Source organism: Balaenoptera borealis, assembly GCF_965194805.1.
Source record: "Balaenoptera borealis genome assembly, chromosome: 4".
In the NCBI taxonomy this organism is placed as follows: domain Eukaryota; kingdom Metazoa; phylum Chordata; class Mammalia; order Artiodactyla; family Balaenopteridae; genus Balaenoptera; species Balaenoptera borealis.
This window is the reverse complement of record NC_138861.1, coordinates 14,188,601-14,212,119: the sequence shown is the minus strand read 5'-3', so window position 1 is coordinate 14,212,119 and position 23,519 is coordinate 14,188,601. Positions and strand designations below refer to the sequence as shown.

Here is a 23,519-nt window from a genome sequence, read left to right as displayed (position 1 = left end):
ATTATTTGTTTTAATATATATATATTATCCTTTCAAGTATCCTTGAACCTTTGTGGAAGAAGCCAAATCTGCAGAAATAAGACCAGGGGTCAGCAAACTATGGTTAAGCCTTTGCCCTGTTTTTTGTACAGTCCTTGAGCTAAACTAGCTTTACATTTTTAAAGAATAGTAAAAAAATACATACACACATATATCATAAGAAAGAAGGCTATGTAACAGTTATAAGTGACTCAAAAAGCCTAAAATAGAAAAGAGGGTTGGTTCAAGATGGCGGAGTTGAAGGACGTGTGCTCACTCCCTCTTGTGAGAGCACCGGAATCACTACTAACTGCTGGACAATCATCGACAGGAAGACACTGGAACTCACCAAAAAAGATACCCCACATCCAAAGACAAAGGAGAAGCCACAATGAGATGGTAGGAGGGGTGCAATCACAATAAAATCAAATCCCATAACCGCTGGGTGGGTGACTCACAAACTGGAGAACAATTATACCACAGAAGTACACCCACTGGAGTGAAGGTTCTGAGCTCCAAGTCAGGCTTCCCAACCTGGGGGTCTGGCAACGGGAGGAGGAATTCCAAGAGAATCAGACTTTGAAGGCTAGCGGGATTTGATTGCAGAACTTCGACAGGACTGGGGGAAACAGAGACTTCACTCTTGGAGGGCACACACAAAGTAGTGTGCACATCGGGACCCAGAGGAAGGAGCAGTGACCCCACAGGAGACTGAACCAGACCTACCTGCTAGTGTTGGAGGGTCTCCTGCAGAGGCGGGGGGTGGCTGTGTCTCACCGTGAGGACAAGGACACTGGCAGCAGTAGTTCTGGGGAGTACTCCTTGGCGTGAGCCCTCCCAGAATCCACCAATAGCCCCACCAAAGAGCCGGATAGGCTCCAGTGTTGGGTCGCCTCAGGCCAAACAACCAACAGGGAGGGAACTCAGCCCCACCAATCAGCAGACAAGTGGATTAAAGTTTTACTTAGCTCTGCCCAAGAGAGCAACATCCAGCTCTACCCACCACTAGTCCCTCCCAACAGGAAACTTGTACAAGCCTCTTAGATATCCTGATCCACCAGAGGGAAGACAGCAGAAGCAAAAAGAACTACAATCCTACAGCCTGCAAAACAAAAACCACATTCACAGAAAGATAGACAAGATGAAAAGGCAGAGGGCTATGTACCAGATGAAGGAACAGGATAAAACCCCAGAAAAACAATGAAATGAAGTGGAGATAGGCAACCTTCAGGAAAAAGAATTCAAAACAATGAGAGTGAAGATGATCCAGGACATCGGAAAAAGAATGGAGGCAAAGATTGAGAAGATGCAAGAAATGTTTAACAAAACCTAGAAGAATTAAAGAACCAACAAACAGAGAGGAACAATACAATAACTGAATTGAAAAATACACTAGAAGGAATCAATAGCAGAATAACTGAGGCAGAAAAATGGATAAGTGACCTGGAAGACAGAATGGTGGAATTCAATGCTGTGGAACAAAATAAAGAAAAAAGAGTAAAAAGAAATGAAGACAGCCTAAGAGACCCCTGGGACAAAATTAAATGCAACAACATTTGCATTATAGGGGTCCCAGAAGGAGAAGAGAGAGAGAAAGGACCTGAGAAAATATTTGAAGGGATTATAGCCGAAAACTTCTCTAACATGGGAAAGGAAATAGCCACCCAAGTCCAGGAAGCACAGAGAGTCCCAGGCAGGATAAACCCAAGGAGAAACACACCAAGACACATAGTAATCAAATTGACAAAAATTAAAGACAAAGAAAAATTATTGAATGCAACAAGGGAAAAATGACAAATAACATACAAGGGAACTCCCATAAGGTTAACAGCTGATTTCTCAGCAGAAACTCTACAAGCCAGAAGTGAGTGGCATGACATATTTAAAGTGATGAAAGGGAAGAACCTACAGTCAAGATTACTCTACCCAGCAAGGATCTCATTCAGATTCGATGGAGAAATCAAAAGCTTTACAGACAAGCAAAGCTAAGAGAATTCAGCACCACCAAACCAGCTCTACAACAAACCCTAAAGGAACTTCTCTAAGTAGGAAACACAAGAGAAGAAAAGGACCTACGAAAACAAACCCATAACAATTAAGAAAATGGTAATAGGAACATAGATATCAATAATTACATTAAACGTGAATGAATTAAATGCTCCAACCCAAAGACAAAGGCTCGCTGAATGGTTACAAAAACAAGACCCATATATATGCTGTCTATAAGAGACCCACTTCAGACCTAGGGACACGTACAGAAAGTTGGAGTAGCAATATTCATATCACATAAAATAGACTTTAAAATAAAGAATGTTACAAGAGACAAGGAAGGACACTACATAATGGTCAAGGGATCAATCCAAGGAGAAGATACAATTATAAATATATATGCACCCAACATAGGAGCACCTCAATACATAAGGCAACTGTTAACATCTGTAAAAGAGGAAATCGACAGTAACGCAAAAATAGTGCAGGACTTTAACAACTCACCTACATCAATGGACAGATCCAAACAGAAAATGAATAAAGAAACACAAGCTTTAAATGACACAATACACCAGACAGATTTAATTGATATTTATAAGACATTCCATCCAAAACCAGCAGATTACATTTTCTTCTCAAGTGAGCATGGAACATTCTCCAGGAGAGATCACATCTTGGGTCACAAATCAAGCCTCAGTAAATTTAAGAAAACTGAAATCATAACAAGCACCTCTTCTGACCACAACACTATATGATTAGGAATCAATTACAGGGAAAAAAACGTAAAAAACACAAACACATGGAGGCTAAACAATACGTTACTAAAGAACCAAGAGATCACTGAAGAAATCAAACAGGAAAACAAAAAATACCTGGAGACAAATAACAATGAAAACACGATGATCCAAAACCTATGGGATACAGCAAAAGCAGTTCTAAGAGGGAAGTTTATAGCAATACAAGCTCACTTCAAGAAAAAAGAAAAATCTCAAATAAACTATCTAACCTTACACCTAAAGGAACTAAAGAATGACGAAAAACCAAAACCCAAAGTTAATAGAAGGAAAGAAATCATAAAGAACAGAGCAGAAATAAATGAAATAGAAACAAAGAAAGCAATAGCAAAGATCAATAAAACTAAAAGCTGGTTCTTTGAGAAGATAAACAAAATTGATAAACCATTAGCCAGACTCATCAAGAAAAAGAGGGAGAGGACTCAGATCAACAGAATTAGAAATGAAAAAGGAGAAGTTACAACAGACACCGCAGAAATACAAAGCATCCTAACAGACTACTACAAGCAACTCTATGCCAATAAAATGGACAACCTGGAAGAAATGGACAAATTCTTAGAAAGGTATAACCTCCAAGACTGAACCAGTAAGAAATAGAAAATATGAACAGACCAATCACAAGTAATGAAATTGAAACTGTGATTAAAAATCTTCCAACAAACAGAAGTCCTGGACCAGATGGCTTCACAGGTGAATTCTATTAAACATTTAGAGAACAGCTAACACCCATCCTTCTCAAACTCTTCCAAAAAATTGCAGAGGAAGGAACACTCCCAAAATCATTCTATGAGGCCACCATCACCCTGACACCAAAACCAGACAAAGATACTACAAAGAAAGAAAATTACAGACCAATAACACTGATGAATATGGACGTAAAAATCCTCAACAAAATACTAGCAACAGAATCCAACAACACATTAAAAGGATCATACACCATGATCAAGTAGGATTTATCCCAGGGATGCAAGGGTTCTTCAATATACACAAATCAATCAATGTGATAAACCAAATTAACAAATTGAAGAAGAAAAACCATATGATCATCTCAATAGATGCAGAAAAAGCTTTTGACAAAATTCAACTCCTACTTATGATAAAAAATCTCCAGAAAGTGGGCATAGAGGGAACCTACCTCAACATAATAAAGGTCATATATGTCAAACCCACAGAAAACATCATTCTCAATGGTGAAAAACTGAAAGCATTTCCTCTAAGATCAGGAACAAGACAAGGATGTCCACTCTCGCCACTATTATTCAACATAGTTTTGGAAGTCTTAGCCATGGCAATCAGAGAAGAAAAAGAAATAAAAGGAATCCAAATCGGAAAAGAAGAAGTAAAGCTGTCACTGTTTGCAGATGACATGATACTATACATAGAGAATCCTAAAGATGCCACTAGTAAACTACTAGAGCTAATCAATGAATTTGGTAACGTTTCAGGATACAAAATTAATGCACAGTAATCTCTTGCATTCCTATACACTAATGATGAAAAATCTGAAAGAGAAATTAAGGAAACACTCTCATTTAACATTGCAACAAAAAGAATAAACTACCTAGGGATAAACCTACCTAGGGAGACAAAAGACCTGTATGCAGAAAACTATAAGACACTCTTGAAAGAAATTAAAGATGATACAAACAGATGGAGAGATATACCATGTTCTTGGATTGGAAGAATCAATATTGTGAAAATGACTCTACTACCCAAAGCAATCTACAGATTCAATGCAATCCCTATCAAATTACCAATGGCATCTTTTACAGAACTAGAACAAAGATATTAAAATGTGTATGGAGACATAAAAGACCCCGAATAGCCAAAGCAGTCTTGAGGGAAGAAAATGGAGCTGGAGGAATCAGACTCTCTGACTTCAGACTATACTACAAAGGTACAGTAATCAAGACAATATGGTACTGGCACAAAAACAGAAATATAGATCAATGGAACAGGATAGAAAGCCCAGAGATAAACCCATGCACCTATGGTAAACTAATCTATGACAAAGGAGGCAAGGATACACGATGGAGAAAAGACAGTCTCTTTAATAAGTGGTGCTGGAAAAACTGGACAGCTACATGTAAAAGAATGAAATTAGAACACTCCCTAACACCATACACAAAAATAAACTCAAAATGGATTAAAGACCTAAATGTAAGACTGGATACTATAAAATTCTTAGAGGAAAACATAGCAAGAACACTCTTTGACATAGATCACAGCAAGATCTTTTTTGATCCACCTCCTAGAGTAATGGAAATAAAAACAAAAATGAACAAATGGGACCTAATGAAACTTAAAAGCTTTTGCAAAGCAAAGGAAACTACAAACAAGACGAAAAGACAACCCTCAGAATGGGAGAATATATTTGCAAACGAATCAATGGACAAAGGATTAATCTCCAAAATATATAAACAGCTCATGCAGCTCAATATTAAAAACAACAACAACAACGCAATCCAAAAATGGGCAGAAGTCCTAAATAGACATTTCTCCAAAGAAGACATACAGATGGCCAAGAAGCACATGAAAAGCTGCTCAACATCACTAATTATTAGAGAAATGCGAATCAAAACTACAATGAGGTATCACCTCACACCAGTTAGAATGGGCATCATCAGAAAATCTACAAATAAATGCTGGAGAGGGTGTGGAGAAAAGGGAACCCTCTTGCACTGTTGGTGGGAATGTAAATTGATACAGCCACTATGGAGAACAGTATGGAGGTTTCTTAAAAAACTATAACTATAATTACCATATGATCCAGCAATTCCACTACTGGGCATATACTCAGAGAAAACCATAATTCAAAAAGACACATGCACCCCAATGTTCATTGCAGCACTATTTACAATAGCCAGGTCAGGGAAGCAACCTAAATGCCCATTGACAGATGAATGGATAAAGAAGAGGTGGTACATATATACAATGGAATATTACTCAGCCATAAAAAGGAATGAAATTGAGTCATATGTAGACACATGGATGGATCTAGAGACTCTCATACAGAGTGAAGTAAGTCAGAAAGAGAAAAACAAATATCGTATATTAAAGCATATATGTGGAACCTAGAAAAATAGTACAGATGAACTGGTTTGCAGGGCAGAAATAGAGACACATATGTAGAGAACAAATGTATGGACACCAAGGGGGGAAGTGGCGGGGGGGAGCGGTGGTGGGATGAATTGGGAGATTGGTATTGACATGTATACACTAATATGTATAAAATGGATAATTAATAAGAACCTGCTGTATAAAAAAATAAATTAAATAAAATTCAAAAAAAAAAGCCTAAAATATTTACAGAAAATGTTTGCCAACCCCTGGATTAGACAGATGGCTAGGTGACTAATCAGCTACATCTTTAGAGGGTCTCTTAAAATCCTTCATAGTAGGAATACATACTCCTGTTTAGCTCCTCTGTTAACATAAGCATTATAATCAATCCATTCAATCTATTCAAACAACTATTCAAGACTTGACCCCTCTTATTTTTTTCTCTGAGTATATAGGCTATTCCATTTGGAATCTTCTTTACCCTTTCTTCCATTATTTCCTGATACCCTTGGCAATTCCAGATGTACTGATGGCTAAATTATAGAGTTTCAAATAGAAATCACACCCTGTAATATGACATTTAGAAGACCCTCTTACCAATGCTGACTTGTGCACATGTATTGTCCCAAATAGAGGCTGAAAATCAGTTAGGTGCATAGATCACATTTTATTCTTTTTGTAGTCCCTAATATCACCCAATACTTTGCAAGCTTCCTATAAAACAGTGGTTTTTAAAGTGTGGTGGGTCTGTAGACACCATGTTGTTCAAAATACAGATTCTAACACTATCATGCATTACTCTCAGGAACAATGTCTTAAGTGACAGAACGTTGTGCTGGTTAGGCCTTGGCAGTTATCATTTTGCTTCTAAGGGACATTTCATTTAGGACCAGTTGGGATGTCAACCATTGATTGAGTGTAGTTAAGATTTCTGCAAGTGCAGTTCTTGCTACCCATGTCTCTTGTATTTAAATATTTATATTGAGAGGATTTCAGGGAGTATGGTTTATATTCTAATTCACCCAAGTCTAAACCACGACTTAAACAAAAACCATATTATAATCCTGTACAGTAGGATCTCTTAACCTCAAGTACAAAGCAGTATTCAAAACTACCACAGTATAAGGCTGACTATTAGGTTATAGAACAGTGATTTATACTTTGAGTGTTTTGCAATGACCAAATAAAACAGACAGATTTTTAGTATAAATAACAGTTGATACTCCAATTTTTCTTTACTTTTGCTTTACTTAAATTTATTTAAACTGTTTCAATGTAGTGGTATGCAAAGTCTGTCACTATTTTAAGCTGCACATTATCTAATAAAGAAAAAACTATCTAGATAATTTTTCTTATGTCATTTAATATTCTATTGTTTCTATTCATTACAGGGTTTCCTTGGCTTTTTGAAAAATATTATAGCCCATGTGCTCAAAAGATATATTCTGCTTATTAAAATTTGATATCATATATTAGATTTCATCAGTTCCTCTTATATAGATAATATATAGAATAAAACAGCAATTTAAAATATAAATAACTTTTTGTTTCCAAAATAAAGTAATACAAAATTGATTTTGTAATAAACCCATGTATTTATAGTTGATCAGGTATGCTAGTAGAATCATCCTCTCAAGTGTGGTAAAGTATCGATACTTTTGTAACATAATTCTAAAGTAATCTACATTATATGTAAGAAAATGAGAATTAAAGCTAGAAAAATTTAATAGCTAACTTACAGTTTGTACAGATACATCCTACATAAAAAAATCAATTCACCTAACTCTTCCGACGTAAACCTATATTGAGAACCATAAACTTTAATATTTCATTGGCAGTGTGTTATGTTTGAAAAAAATCTATTGTCCTTATTTATTTAACTCTACTTTACTAATGAAAATGGCAGCAGAAATGCACATATTTTAAAAACAGGTTCCAAATTACTTAGACAATATTAAATATGGCCATTTTCAGAGAATTAGGAAAACTAGAATCCCAGGACAGTGATGATATGTACAGCTAAAAGAACTAGTCTAATTTCCACTATAAAATAAATTGACAAAGTTTTGAACATCACATATGATCATTACATTCCCTTTCTTTGTGAAATATGAGGTAAAACATATAACTGACTGCCTTAGCTCCTTCATATATTTATACACACCTGGATAATCAAAGACTGCATAAAAATTAAAAATATAAGTTTTGATGATCAAAGAATTTCATCTATTAATTTAATTAGCTCTGCAATGGGCTTTTCTATATTTCATTAAAGTATTACTGACACAGTATAAATTTCATATATTTAAAATGTATCTTTTGATAAATTTTGACATCTATATGCATATGTGAAACTATTTCAAAAATCAAGAAAATGAACATATTCAAAGCTATTTTAAAAAGGAATACTGGGAAGAGAGGTTGCAGCGGCAGAGCCTCGGGCCTGAGTTCACAGTTCCATGAGCTGCCCACAGTGCTTGCAGAATCCCAGCCTATCCTCTCCCGCCGGCTCCCCAAGACCCCAGTTACTGCCCCTACACAACCGAGGCCAGTTAACAGCCCCCAAAACTCCAGCCATGCCCTGTTTGCCCTCCTGGGAAACCCTGCTCTGCGCACCCAGGCCAAGCCCCATCCAGGGCCTGCAGGCGACCCTGTGGTAAAGGAATAAATAAATGCTTGCTGGTTTCTGGGAGAAGTCGGCTGGTTATCGGATACTGGTTACCATCGGTCTTCTACAGTTTGGGAAATTCTGACCTGTATTCAAGCTCACTGACACTTGCCTCAGCTGTGACCAGTCTACGGTTGAGCTCATCCAAGGTGTTTACAAACAAAAATTTCCCTCTGAGCACTGCTTTCACTGTATCCAATAAATTCTGTGAGGACTTCCAATACTATATAAAATAGAAGTTGCAAGAGTGGGCATGCTTGTCTATTTCCTGATTTTAGAGCCATGTGGCTGACAGGGTCTTGGTGCTCTGGCTGAGTGTGAGGCCTGTGCCTCTGAGGTGGAAGAGCCAAATTCAGGACATTGGTCCACGAGAGACCTCCCGGCTCCATGTAATATCAAACAGTGAAAGCTCTCCCAGAGATCTCCATCTCAACGCTAAGACCCAGCTCCACTCAACAACCAGCAAGCTCCAGTGCTGGATACCCTATGCCAAACAACTAGCAAGAGAGGAACACAATCTCACACATTAGCAGAGAGGCTGCCTAAAGTCATAATAAGGTCATAGACACCAAAAACACACCACCGGATGTGGTCCTGCCCACCAGAAAGACAAAATCCAGCCTCATCCAGCAGAACACAGGCACGAGTCCCCTCCACCAGGAAGCCTGCACAAGCCACTGAACCAACTTTACCCAGTGGGGGCAGACACCAAAAACAACAGGAACTACAAACCTGCAGCCTGTGAAAAGGAGACCCCAAACACAGTAAGTTAAGCAAAATGAGAAGACAGAGAAATACACAGCAGATGAAGGATCAAGGTAAAAACGCAGCAGACCAAACAAATGAAGGAGAAATAGGCAGTATACCTGAAAAAGAATACAGAGTAATGACAGTAAAGATGATCCAAAGTCTTGGAAATAGAATGGAGAAAATACAAGAAATGTTTAACAAGGACCTAGAAGAACTAAAGAGCAAACAAACAGTGATGAACAACACAATAAATGAAATTAAAAATTCTCTAGAAGGAATCAATATCAGAATAACTGAGGAAGAAGAAAGGAGAGGTGACCAAGAAGATAAAATAGTACAAATAACTACTGCAGAGCAGAATAAAGAAAAAAGAATGAAAAGAAATGAGGACAGTCTTAGAGACTTCTGGGACAGCATTAAACACACCAACATTCGACTTATAGGGGTCCCAGAAGAAGAAGAGAAAAAGAAAGGGAGTGAGAAAATATTTGAAGAGATTATAGTTGAAAACGTCCCTAATATGGGAAAGGAAATAGTCAATCAAGTCCAGGAAGTGCAGAGAGTCCCATACAGGATAAATCCAAGGAGAAACATGCCAAGACACACATTAATCAAGCTTTCAAAAATTAAATACAAAGAAAAAATATGAAAAGCAGCAAGGGAAAAACAAAAAATAACATACAAAGGAATCCCCATAGGGTTAACAACTGATCTTTCAGCAGAAATTCTGCAAGCAAGAAGGGAGTGGCCAGACATATTTAAAATGATGAAAGGGAAAAACTTACAACCAAGATTACTCTAGCCAGCAAGGATCTCATTCAGATGCGATGGAGGAATTAAAACCTTTACAGGCAAGCAAAAGCTAAGAGAATTCAGCACCACCAAACCAGCTTTACAACAAATGCTAAAGGAACGTCTCTAGACAGGAAACACAAGAGAAAGAAAAGACCTACAATAACAAACTCAAAACAATTAAGAAAATGGTAATAGGAACATACATATCGATAATTAACTTAAATGTAAATAGATTAAATGCTCCAACCAAAAGACATAGACAGGCTGAATGGATACAAAAACAAGACCCGTATATACACTGTCTACAAGAGACCCACTTCAGACTTAGGGACACATACAGACTGAAAGTGAGGGGATGGAAAAAGATATTCCATGAAAATGGAAATCAAAAGAAAGCTGGAATAGCAATTCTCATATCAGACAAAATAGACTTTAAAACAAAGACAAAGGAGGGCACTACAGAATGATCAAGGGATCAATCCAAGAAGAAGATATAACAGTTGTAAATATTTATGCACCCAACATAGGAATACCTCAATACATAAGGCAAATGGTAACAGTCATAAAAGGGGAAATTGACAGTAAGACAATCATAGTAGGGGACTTCAACACTCCATTTTCACCAATAGAGAGATCAACCAAAATGAAAATAAATAAGGAAACACAAGCTTTTAATGACACATTAAATAAGATGGACTTAATTGATATTTCTAGGACATTCCATCCGAAAACAACAGAATACATTTTCTTCTCAAGTGCTCAAGGAACATTCTCCACTATAGATCATATCTTGGGTCACAAATTAAGCCTTGGTAAATTTAAGAAAATTGAAATCGTATCAATTATCTTTTCTGACCACAATGCTATGAGGCTAGGTATTAATTACAGGAAAAAATCTGTAAAAAATACAAACACATGGAACCTAAACAATACACTACTTAATAACTAAGAGATCACTGAAGAAATCAAAGAGGAAATCAAAAAATACCTAGAAACAAAGGACAATGAAAACACGACGACCCAAACCCTATGGGAGGCAGCAAAAGCAGTTCTAAGAGGGAAGTTTATAGCAATACAATCTTACCTGAAGAAACAAAAAACATCTCAAATAAACAACCTAACCTTACACCTAAAGCAATTAGAGAAAGAAGAACAAAAAAACCCCAAAGTTAGCAGAAGGAAAGAAATAATAAAAATCAGATCAGAAATAAATGAAAAAGAAATGAAGGAAACAATAGCAAAGATCACTAAAATTAAAGCTGATTCTTTGAGAAGATAAACAAAATTGATAAACCAGTAGCCAAACTCATCAACAAAAAGAGGGAGAGGACTCAAATCAATAAAATTATAAATGAAAAAGGAGAAGTTACAACAGACACAGCAGAAATACAAAGGATCATGACAGATTACTTCAGGCAACTATATGCCAATAAAATGGACAACCTGGAAGACATTGACAAATTCTTAGAAAAGCACAACCTTCTGAGATGGAACCAGGAAGAAATAGAAAATATGAACAGACCAAACACAAGCACTGAAATTGAAACTGTGATTAAAAATCTTCCAACAAACAAATCCCAGGACCAATGGTTTCATAGGTGAAATCTATCAAACGTTTAGAGAAGAACTAACACCTATCCTTCTCAAACTCTTCCAAAATATAGCAGAGGGAAGAACACTCCCAAACTTATTCTACGAGGCCACCATCACCCTGATACCAAAACTAGAACAAAAAATTTCACAATTTGTATGGAAACACCAAAGACCCTGAATAGCTAAAGCAATCTTGAGAAAGAAAAACGGAGCTGGAGGTATCAGGCTCCCTGACTTTAGACTATACTACAAAGCTACAGTAGTTAAGACAGTATGGTACTGGAAGAAAAACAGAAGTATAGATCAATGGAACGGGATAGAAAGCCCAGAGATAAACCCATGCACATATGGTCACCTTATCTTTGATAAAGGGGGCAAGAATATACAATGGAGAAAAAACAGTCTCTTCAAAAAGTGGTGCTGGGAAAACTGGACAGCTACATGTAAAAGAATGATATTAGAACACTTCCTAAAACCATACACAAAACTAAACTCAAAATGGATTAAAGACCTAAATGTAAGGCCAGACACTATAAATCTCTTAGAGAAAAACATAGGCAGAACGTTCTATGACATAAATCACAGCAAGATCCTTTTTGACCCACCTCCTAGAGAAATGGAAATAAAAACAAAAATGAACAAATGGGACCTAATGAAACTTAAAAGCTTTTGCACAGCAAAGGAAACCATAAACAAGACGAAAAGACAACCTCAGGATGGGAGAAAATATTTGCAAATGAAGCAACTGACAAAGGATTAACCTCCAAAATTTACAAGCAGCTCATGCAGGTCAATATCAAAAAAACAAAGAACTCAATCCAAAAATGGGCAGAAGACCTAAATAGACATTTCTCCAAAGAAGATATACAGATTGCCAACAAACACATGAAAGGATGCTCAACATCACTAATTATTAGAGAAATGCAAATCAAAACTACAATGAGGTATCACCTCACATCAGTCATAGTGGGCATCATCAAAAAATCTACAAACAATAAATGCTGGACAGGGTGTGGAGAAAAGGGAACCTTCTTGCACTGTTGGTGGGAATGTAAATTCATACAGCCACTATTGAGAACAGTATGGAGGTTCCTTAAAAAACTAAAAATAGAACTACCATATGACCCAGCAATCCCACTAATGGGCATGACTCAGAGAAAACCATAATTCAAAAAGAGTCATGTACCACAATGCTCATTGCAGCACTATTTACAATAGCCAGGACGTGGAAGCAACCTAAGTGTCCACTGACAGATGAATGGATAAAGAAGATGTGGCACATATATACAGTGGAGTATTACTCAGCCATTAAAAGAAACGAAATTGAGTTATTTGTAGTGAGGAGGATGGACTTAGAGTCTGTCATACAGAGTGAAGTAAGTCAGAAAGAGAAAGACAAATTCCATATGCTAACACATATATGGAATCTAAAAAAAAAAATGTTCTGAAGAACCTAGGGGCAGGACAGGAATAAAGATGCAGACATAGAGAATGGACTTGAGGATACGGGGAGGGGGAAGGGTAAGCTGGGACGAAGTGAGAGAGTGGCATGGACTTATATGTACTACCAAATGTAAAATAGATAGCTAGTGGGAAGCAGCTGCATAGCACAGGGAGATCAGCTCGGTGCTTTGTGACCACCTAGAGGGGAGGGATAGGGAGGGTGGGAGGTAGATGCAAGAGGGAGGAGATATGCGGATATATGTATATGTATAGCTGATTCACTTTGTTATAAAGCAGAAACTAACACAACATTGTAAAGCAATTATACTCCAATAAAGATGTTTAAAAAAAAAGGAATATTGATTTCTTCTTTAGGGTACTAGAAATCTAGCTGGTGAGAAATCAGATACTTTGGGAGTCTCAGTGCTTAATTATGATTAATATGAAGCTGTCTATATATTAATAGCAATACCATTAATTGATCATCTATTGAGAAGCTAAATACATTCACAGTTTTGAACCTTAATTCTGCATGGTGATATCAAGCCCTACAAAGCCAACTGACTTGATTTCCAGTTACCTGTCCCTATCATCATCCAGTTTTTCGTTTATTGACTCAACATTAATTGAGCAGATATTTACAATCTAGGAACATAACCAAATTCAACTTGAAACAGAAGGGTAAAGTAGGCAAAACTTACCTGTTGTATGCTTCTGCCTTTGATCTTCTCTCCCTGTCTCTGAAAATGTATCTTCCCTGGCTCCACTGCCTTACTGTTACTCTAGTTAGTGCATCAGCCCTTAGTCATATTCCTCACCTGCGCTAACTTCTTCCAGTAGAGCTCTAAGATCTAATTCTTCCCTCCTACCCTATTTCCACACACATTCTGTTTATGAAGAGAGAGGACAATAAGTAAATCCATGTTCTAGTTACAGGTTATTTGCAGCTTAAGGTGGTAATCCCTTCTGTTCAAATCATTTTAAAGCTGGCGTCTACATGTTGCACTGCATAATTAACAGCAAATTATCGGCATCTTCATGGATGATTAAAGATATTTTGAGTGAAGATGAGCATCACCCTACTGCTTTTCAAATTTACCATGAAGGAACCATGCACAAAGCCATATTTGTCTGCCTATAGCTGAGTCTTTGATTCAAAACATGAACCTGAATTAATATAAAACATCATCATTTCTCTTTGCACGTGGCTGCCATTAAATACATGAAAATAGTATTGATGTGCCTTATATTTATATTTAAGATATTTAATTCCTTCATGGGTTTCTCCTGCAACATAGCTTTCTTAAAGACTTCCGTAAATCTTATTAGCTTTTTGGCAGATTCATAACATTATTGTTTCAGCTGACCTTGTGGTCAACTAAAACCTTTGGTTCATTTTCACCTAAACTTCTATTAAGAAAAATCTCTGCAAATTTTTATCATTGTCATTTTTTCTAATTGGTGACATTTTTTCTTATAAGGTGACAAGTTTGGCCTTTATCACTGTCCAGGTTCTTTTTGTTAGTTAAGGCCCATTAGCTGTCCTTTCATTAAAAGCAGAGACTTCACTATTCAAACACAATCAAATTTTATCTTTTTAATCAAGAATTATGTGCTTCTGTGAGAACAATATTTTAAAAAAGTGTAGTCTGTAATTAATTATAGTATTATGTTTGTAATTATTATATAAACATATGTAATTATGTTTATATATATTTTATAATAATTAAATAAAATTAAAATATTTTAATATATTTTTCCCAGCAATAAATGAGTAATATTATATTTTGTTCTTATGCCATGCTAAAGTTAAGAAAAAAACTGGGAAGTAGGAAAATAATGAGCGGATATTACCAGGTAGGGGCACTCACACACCATGTTATCATTCAAAATGTGTATTTTTGTTATATAATGCAGAAAAGATAATTCATAAAATCCTATCAAAATTAAAGACAGGCTTTAACATTAAAAATACAAAATGCCTTAAAAAACTTTTACACTTCTTTTTAGTAAGTGGTTAATATTAACAGAATTCTTAACTAAAGATAAAAATATGAAATACATTCTTAGTTTATTCCTTACAGGTATAAGGTCCTTCTATCCTTGGAAGGATAGTAAAATTTAGTATTTGTAAAATTAGTATTCTATAAATAAAAGTGATTAGAATATTCCTAAATTATAACATTAAAAATTATTATTAGTAGACTAATCAATAAATTACTGATTCATTTCCTACTGAACACTACCCTTAAACACAATGGAATTTCATTGCATTGAACTGCATCACTGATTAAAATGTAATGAGGCTACATAATTCCTTTTCATCAGTAATCTCTGAATTTAATTAATTATAACCAAGTTAGTGAATCAGACACTCCAAACTTTTATTAGTTTCTTTATACCTCTCATATTTGGAAATAATTTCCACTGTTGATATTAAGTAGATCAGATAAATCAGATTAGAACTCTAGGCACTCACTACATATACAATGTTATTTTCTATGTTTCAAATCATCCAGAATGAACTTCCTTTTTTTTCTACTTATTATTGACTTGAATATTAAGTTGTTAAATTAGTTGCAGATCTTCTGCTACTACTGTTTCTTTTTTGTTCTACATGCATCACCCCCCGCCCTCAGCAAATTAGCAAATTATTTTCAAGTCAGTTGTTTTAATATAGTTATACAGTCAACATGTAAGCATGGCACAATTTCCAATGTTCTGAATGACTTTAGATTTCTATATCTTATGCTATCATACTACTTGAGTATAAGATCCAAAGCAGCATCAGAACTATTTATGTGTATACCTGTTATGAACCTATAACATACAGTATAACTCACAAAATATCTTACCTGTTTCTCTCTCTGCATATGTATTAATACAGTATGTCTTTGGTCCTGTTTCTCTCTCTGTATACGTATTAATACAGTATGTCTTTGGTCTATGTTGCTTTTTATGTTTATTTAGATATCCACATCCATACCATCTATCATATTTCTATTATATGTCTATCATCTATTATCTATCTATCATCTATCTATCTATCTATCTATCTATCTATCTATCTATCTATCATCTTCATCTATATTCTCACTAAAAAGATAACTCTACCAACAGTAAGTACTCATAACTGCCTGCTGATATTATATGGTCTTGCAGAGACCTGTGATTCTACCCTTCAATATAAGGCTATCTTTGCTATGACATGAGTCACCTAAACCTCATCTTGATAAAGATGGTTGGTGTAATAGCCCCAGTATGTTTTTGTCTGACTATATTGTGGCAAAAAACTACTTTGGCAGGAAAACTCTACTTTGGATTATAATATATTTAACTAAAAATGATTTGTGAAAAAATTTTGTCAGAAATGTCAACTCACCCTCATCTGCACTCATTTATTTTTAATCAAAATGTGCTTCTGTTAATAACAAGATAAAACTGAATGTCAATTCATAGTGAGGCAAAATGTGGCTGTCATTGAAAAAAAGAAAAATAAGATTCTGAACAAATGAGTGGAAATATTATCTCTGCTATCACAAATAAAATTTGAACAGAGAAAGAAAAAAGATAAGACTAAAAATTAAATATTACCTAAAACATTGTAGAATAAAGTTAAAAGAATAGAATATATACAAAAATATTTCCATATTTTAACAATCAGGGGTTTCAAGAGAAAAGCATGATAATTCATGTTATTTTCTAGAAAAATGTGAGAAATTTTTATTAGTGAGATTTTAAATACAGTAGATTTTTCTCCTTGGGATTTATAACTATGAATATACTCAAAGATTGGTTCCATACTTAAAAACAATGAGAGAAAAAAAAGAACAGATTTCACCTTTACTGTTTATCTCTAACAGGTATAGGTTTTGAAACTGTGGAAAGAACTCTTAATGTAGTGGAAAAAACATTGAACTAGAAGTCTAAGCTTGGTTTTTATAACAAACTAATGATATTTAGGAAGGTCTCCAACCCACAAAACTCAGGACTACATATGTAAGATGGAGATGTTTCACTAAATGACTGATATTTTTTCCCTAATTTTGTGATTCCTCAGAAGTGTTTGGGATGGACCAAAAAATGTTCCTACTTGGAAAAACTTGAGTATTTTTAAGAATGGATGAGAACCCAGTTCCTGAATAGTAATTATTTTGTTTGTCCCAAGAATAATTCTCCAGTTTCCAGTTTTCTTTGGGAGGAAAATTATCCATTAGTACAACAGTTCCTATATGAGAGACAGAAATATGAAATTTTTTTTCACAATTCTAAAAGACGTTGTCTCCTGTTTAATGAAAATATGCTTATTCAGATCATATTATTGCTCCAAATGGCAACAATCAGACATTGGGAAATGCATGAGTCTGACTCTGAAAGATTTCTCATCTCAGTTTGGGATATAGATTCATATCAAACTTGAATGAATCAAAAGAAGAAATTCTCAAGCACAGCGTTTCAAATGCTTTTCCATTTAAACCCACAAAAACTACTTTTATTCAAGCACTCCAGGGTAATAAAACTTTCTATAGCTTCTGATTAAGAATTGCTTGAAAACATTTTCAGTAGATAAGTACTTTTCTCCTCATGAGAATCAAGTGACTTTCTCAGAGTGATTATATTCAGCTAGATGCATTCATTTTATTAATTAGACATTTCAAGGCCTAACCTATATTAATCCAAGATATTTTAAAATTATTTTTTAAAGTGAGATTCATTTCTCACTTTTGCTTATAAAAAAGAATTCCAGAAATGCTATTTTACTATTATAATGGGGTTTAATAAATCTGATAAAGTGTATTTATTGTGGTGCTCTGAGGACAATGGTGCTTCAAGGACAAAGGATGACCGGGCCTGAAAAAGTTTCAGCCTTTCACCCCCTACCGGACTCTTAATCGCCCTCACAACCATGTTGCGATGGTTATGAAATTCCTGAGCCCACCTGGGCTACAGGACCTATCCCAAATAAGGAAAGGCATCTGGCCTGTCCCACTCCCACCCTATAGAAGGAAAGTATATGTGCCTCGACCAATCAGTAAACGAAATGTTCACTTCGGACCATTCCTTTGTTTTCTGGCTATAAAAACTGATCAATAGCACATGTTTGGACTCGACTCTCCCAGACTACTAGGAAGTTGGCCCACTGTCCTGGCAGTGACCCTTCCCTCTAATAAATTCTATCTTCTTTGCATTCTGCCTTGTGTCTGGAAATCCTTTCCTAACCCGCATTCGAACCATGACATTTATTAAATAATTTAATATCAAAGTTCATTGCCAATAAATGTAAACGTCCCTTATTGCACCTGAATTACTGTGATTAATAAAAGTGCCTCTAATTACTAAAAGAGCATCTCCATTTCCAAACATATTTACTTTCCATATTGGGAAGAACACTATGCAAACTAAGCTTTCTACACAACTTCAATAAATTCTTTATTAAATCCATAGAGAATTTACTGGAAAGATATTTAAGGCCCTGGTGAAAATGCTTACAATTTATAGTAAAAATGAAACAAAACAAAACAAAAACAACAGTTCCTCAAAATAACATTTGTAGCCTCAACAAGAAGTGGAACATTTATCAGCAACATCTAAGTTGCATGAACTTAATAACTGATAATAATAATATTACGCATCTAAATAATAAGGCTTTATTTTTGAATAAAAACATTTAACCATTACCTTAAAAAACTATCCATCAGAATTCTTTCAAGTATGACAAAATTTTAGATGATACATATTTGATAATTTAAGCTCCTATGGAAACTGCAGACCAGGGTAAAAATAAGATATGGCTTATTTTTTAGCTTTTAAAAATCTTTATTATTTCAATCATTTATATACTTTTTTAATGGTTAGTAAATGTTTGGGGTTCAGCATGGACTACTAGTTTCACTATACAAAAGAAACAATGTGGACATTTATATATTTTAGTAAGAACTTACAGAAAATATGAAAATCTTTAACTATAAATTATTTTACATTAATTATCTTTTCATAAAATCTAAGTAACCTAAATTTTATAAAGTATCAAATATTAATTTTTAAGTTAGAACAAATATATCTATAATTCTTAGGGATTCTTTTTTAGAGTTCTTATACTTTCAAATCTTCACCAAAGGAAATCATGTGAAGACATATTTCATATATTAAAAATAATGTCGGTTATGGCAAAATTTTTGAGGTTTATTATTATATGTAAAATTGCCATACTGTAAAACTACATTTGATATTTTTATCTTAATCTAAAATTAGAATGTTTAATAAATAAGGCTACAAATTAATTCAACATAGTATAGTCCTACTTCAAATAATATGAGATATAAACTGTATATTCTAGTGTCATAGAAAGTATCTGGAAATAAATAAAATGAATTGTTTTGCCATTTTAAAAATAGCACTACAGAATGTTTTATGAATGCAAGATGGTATTGGAATGAAAGAATCACAGAATGCTATGTTTAGAGAGCAAACTCAATTTCAAATTGCAAGCAAGAAAACTTTTGCCCTCAAATTCTAAATTACTTGATACTTCTGATGAATTTTCAGAAATAGTTTTGTTCCTCTAAATACAAAGATAATTTTAAAATATTTTTAACTTCTAAAACAAAACTTTTATTTTTTTTTCTGATTATAATAGTATTGTATGCCCTTTGCAGAAAATCTGGAAAATAAGAAACTAATAATAGGTGGTACTAGCTCAAGGTCTCAGTAAAAATACTATACATTTGAATATCCTCTCCTCAAAGACCAAGAATAGAGTGAGGAGCATGGCGTTTGTTCACAACCATATGTTAATAGTCTCCATGCTGCTGGGGATGAAGATCAGTTGTCAAACAGCAAATTCCTGTCTTTAGCAAAGTCAATATATTGCTTTTAACATACAAATCACTTGTTTCAACCCTTTAAAATTGCAATAAATTGTGTTACTTGTTTTTATTGCAATATACCACCTTTTTATCAAGAAGGAAATCTTGGAGGAAACAGAATCCAAATTAATAGCAGAAACTTTAAAAGGGGCAATAGTTTATACATCCAAGCCATCCCAAAGTCTAAAAAAAGGTTTTTTAATATCATAGTTTCTATTCAAAACAAATTAGCAAATATCAATCCCTTCATTTTCCAGTTACCTTAGAAGAGCTTAATTGGGACAAAAGTCTTAATGGTGTCTGACTAGCTTTAATGTGTCAAATCTCCTGGTCACAAAGGAAAATAAAATTATTGGGTGGTGGGGTGGGGGGGAAGGCAGGAAGGAAGCAATGCAGTCAGCAGTGACCAAAAGCCATGATTACAATTTCAATTATTCATCACTGATATGAACATAGTATTTCACTAGTTTGAATGAAGAGTTCCCAAACAAATGAGTTGTTGGAAGTTCTATTAGCAAATATGGTGAGATTATGTACCCAGACTATTAAAACTTTATAATCACTCTAATGTATAAAATACACTTCCTGTTGAAGGAGAATTTCTAATCCCCTGAAAGAGTCAAGACAGGCCTGGGAGAATAAGAGAGATATATAATTAAACATTTTAATAGACTAATGAGAAATTCGGAAGTGAAAGAAAGCAGGTAATTTGAGGCACAATGACAAACCCCTGGGATTATGCTTCAACAGAACCTGCCAAACCAGGAATGTCACTGTATAACAACTTAGTCTGTTGTGAATTTCCAACATATGTGAACAAATGACTCACATGCTGTGTGACCACTTCTTGGCACTGTTTGCCCACTGGTGCAACCTCTTTGAAATGAATCTTTGATACCTGTCACTTATAGTTCAATCACAACAATGAGACCTTGCCAAAGGCAAACATATGAGCAGATGTTTCTCAATTCTGTGTATTCTTAGCTTAGATTGCTTTCATGATTATTGCTCTTGTAGTGGGTCCTTAATCACCAATTGTGGCTGAAATCACATTGCGTAGGTGAATTTGAGCTGAACTGAAGTTTCATCAGTGGTGGTGGTGTGTGTGCATGTGTGTGTGTCAGAGGTTGGGTGAGGCATATTCCAGTGTGTCTTACTGTGAGTGCTGTCCAAGAGACTAGGAAGGAAACTGAAGCTTGCCTCCTTTGTATCAGGTATGGCCCTGAACTCTTAACTGAGTCAGCATGTGAACTGATGAATCAGACTCTCTGGGTTTCTTTGTGAGCACATACATGTCTGTAAACATTCACTAAGAGTCTGCATGTCAACAGCAGCTAGTCCTGCCTGAAGCAGGACTCTCTCAGAAGTCATCTCAATCCAAACAACAGCTAACTCTTCCAGAGAGGTCACAGTAACTCTAAACATCATTGGATACATCATCAGATACATCATTGGATTCTCTCTTCTATGTAGTAATAGGAGATGGGTTCCCTTTGAAGCAGAAATGATCCAGTCCACAGTATAGACTTTTCAAGAGTGCAGCATTCTCTTTAACCATCAGGAAACTGCCATGATCAATAATTTTGAAGGTCTAACAGATTAGAAATTTTATAAGATACTAGACTGAATATCACATGACCTTGGGGTACAAAATATTTTCTTGAAGATGCATCAAAATAAAAACTCACAGAGCTAAGTTTATCATGTATGTTATATGTAAAGTAGGGTGGGAGGAAAAAAAAGCTGGAGTATTCACAATAGATTGTCAATTCACAGCAATTTCTAGATTCTCTCCATTACATATATGACTTCCAAGATATAAATTTATTGTTGGAAATATGACAATAAATAAGGATGGCAGATTTTCCAAGAATGAGTTTAATTGTAAACATTGGGTTTATGCAGGCTATGTGGTTACTAGATTCCCCAATATTAGCTTCCCATTGAACTGTAGCCCTCCCAAGTTTGATTAACAGACATGCAGAATTTTAGATTCAGAAAGGACAATAAACAAAACAAAAATGTTAATTTTTCATGCTATCACTGTGATTGCCATGCATAATGCTCTGTCAATCACACCAAAAATGAAATTATTCCCCTGCCTCACATAGCAATTTCTTGTCAGAAGAGCAACTAGACTTTGCATTTCTTGTATTGGCTTAAAAATGAATCACATAGATTACTGTCCATTTTCAAATTGGCATTATTTTAATTATCTCTCATTATGTAACCTACAAACATAATTTCACTTAATCCTTACAATATTAAGGGATAAATATTATTATTCAAATTTTACAGATAAAGAAATTGAGACTCACTGGGTTTAGTAGTCCTAAAATCACAGTCAGTGACAGTCAGAATTTCAACCCAGGTATCTCTGTCAGCAAAGGCTATGTAGTTTTCCCCATTACAACATATTAAACCTAGCTTAGTTGAAAATGATCTTGAATTACAAATACCAATAATTCCTAACAAGCCTGCACTTCTGTGGGCCCTTCCATTTTGCTTAGAATAACCAATCTATTTGCTAAAATAATCAATCCACTATTTCCCTACTCTCTATGAATCCCTGCAAACAAATTACACAAAATCTTACTTAATAACCACTAAAATAATTGACTATATTTTTGGTCCCCAAGGGGCCAACTCTACTAGGCATTAAGGATACAATGATGGAAATGGTGTAATCACATAAACACTTTCTAATGTGGCATATCAACAATAATTCATGTGCACATATTTATTATGTTTCATTTGAATAAAGGAAAAACATGGCTGTTACACTTTTAGATGCAGAGAAGAATCTTATAGATTCTTATGTCAGTATGCACATGTGTTCATTAGTTCAGTCATTAAATACTTAATGAACATCTACTATGTGCCATGCATTGGGGGATATAGCAAAAATAAAGAAACATTCTTGTCTCATGGAGTCACACTGTAATGGGAAAGACAGACTATAAACAAGTAAATTTATTATATTTACCTGTGTATATATAAATTATATATGCACATATATATACACATATATGAGGATTGTGTATATAATTACATGTATGTATATAATTTCAGTTTGCAAAAAGTGCTAGAGAGAAACATAAAGCAGGGTAATATGAAAAGGAAAATGTTATTTTAGATACTACAGAATCAGAATACAAATACAACACTGAAGAATAACAGTACTCTATTTAATAATTGGCCATTTGAAGGCAAGGCTGTTATTTCCTCTTCCTAAGCACTAGGCAGTAAAACATTTCAATTCATTAAAAAGGGACCAATGGCAATCTATATAATACCCTTTGCAAAAACAGTAAATTTTTCCTAAGAATGCAGAGCTGTAGATTTTATATTTGTGGATTTAATGTTGGAGACCTGAGTAAAGATTCTAAACCTACCTAAAAAACGATTACACTTAGGAGCTAGAATATCACTGCTGTACCATTTTATTTCATCCACTTACATGAGAAAACAATTTTATGAAGATACTAAGCATTACTGTGCAATTAAGATTGGTTGTGAAACCAGTTTTAATCTATTTTC

The 23,519-nt window shown here is 34.9% G+C and overlaps 1 protein-coding gene and 1 long non-coding RNA gene across 5 annotated transcripts in view; both read right to left on the bottom strand.

Annotated features, from left to right (window-relative positions):
- The window catches only part of GRID2 (glutamate ionotropic receptor delta type subunit 2), a 1,417,069-nt gene that overhangs the window by 516,056 nt on the left and 877,494 nt on the right, over positions 1 to 23,519 (bottom strand). The gene's annotated exons all lie outside the window — the stretch shown is intronic.
- On the bottom strand, positions 6,090 to 13,007 carry LOC309628621. Its single transcript, XR_014244591.1, has 2 exons — positions 12,907 to 13,007; positions 6,090 to 10,507 (listed from the first exon to the last, which is right to left on the bottom strand). It is a non-coding gene; the product is annotated as an uncharacterized lncRNA (long non-coding RNA).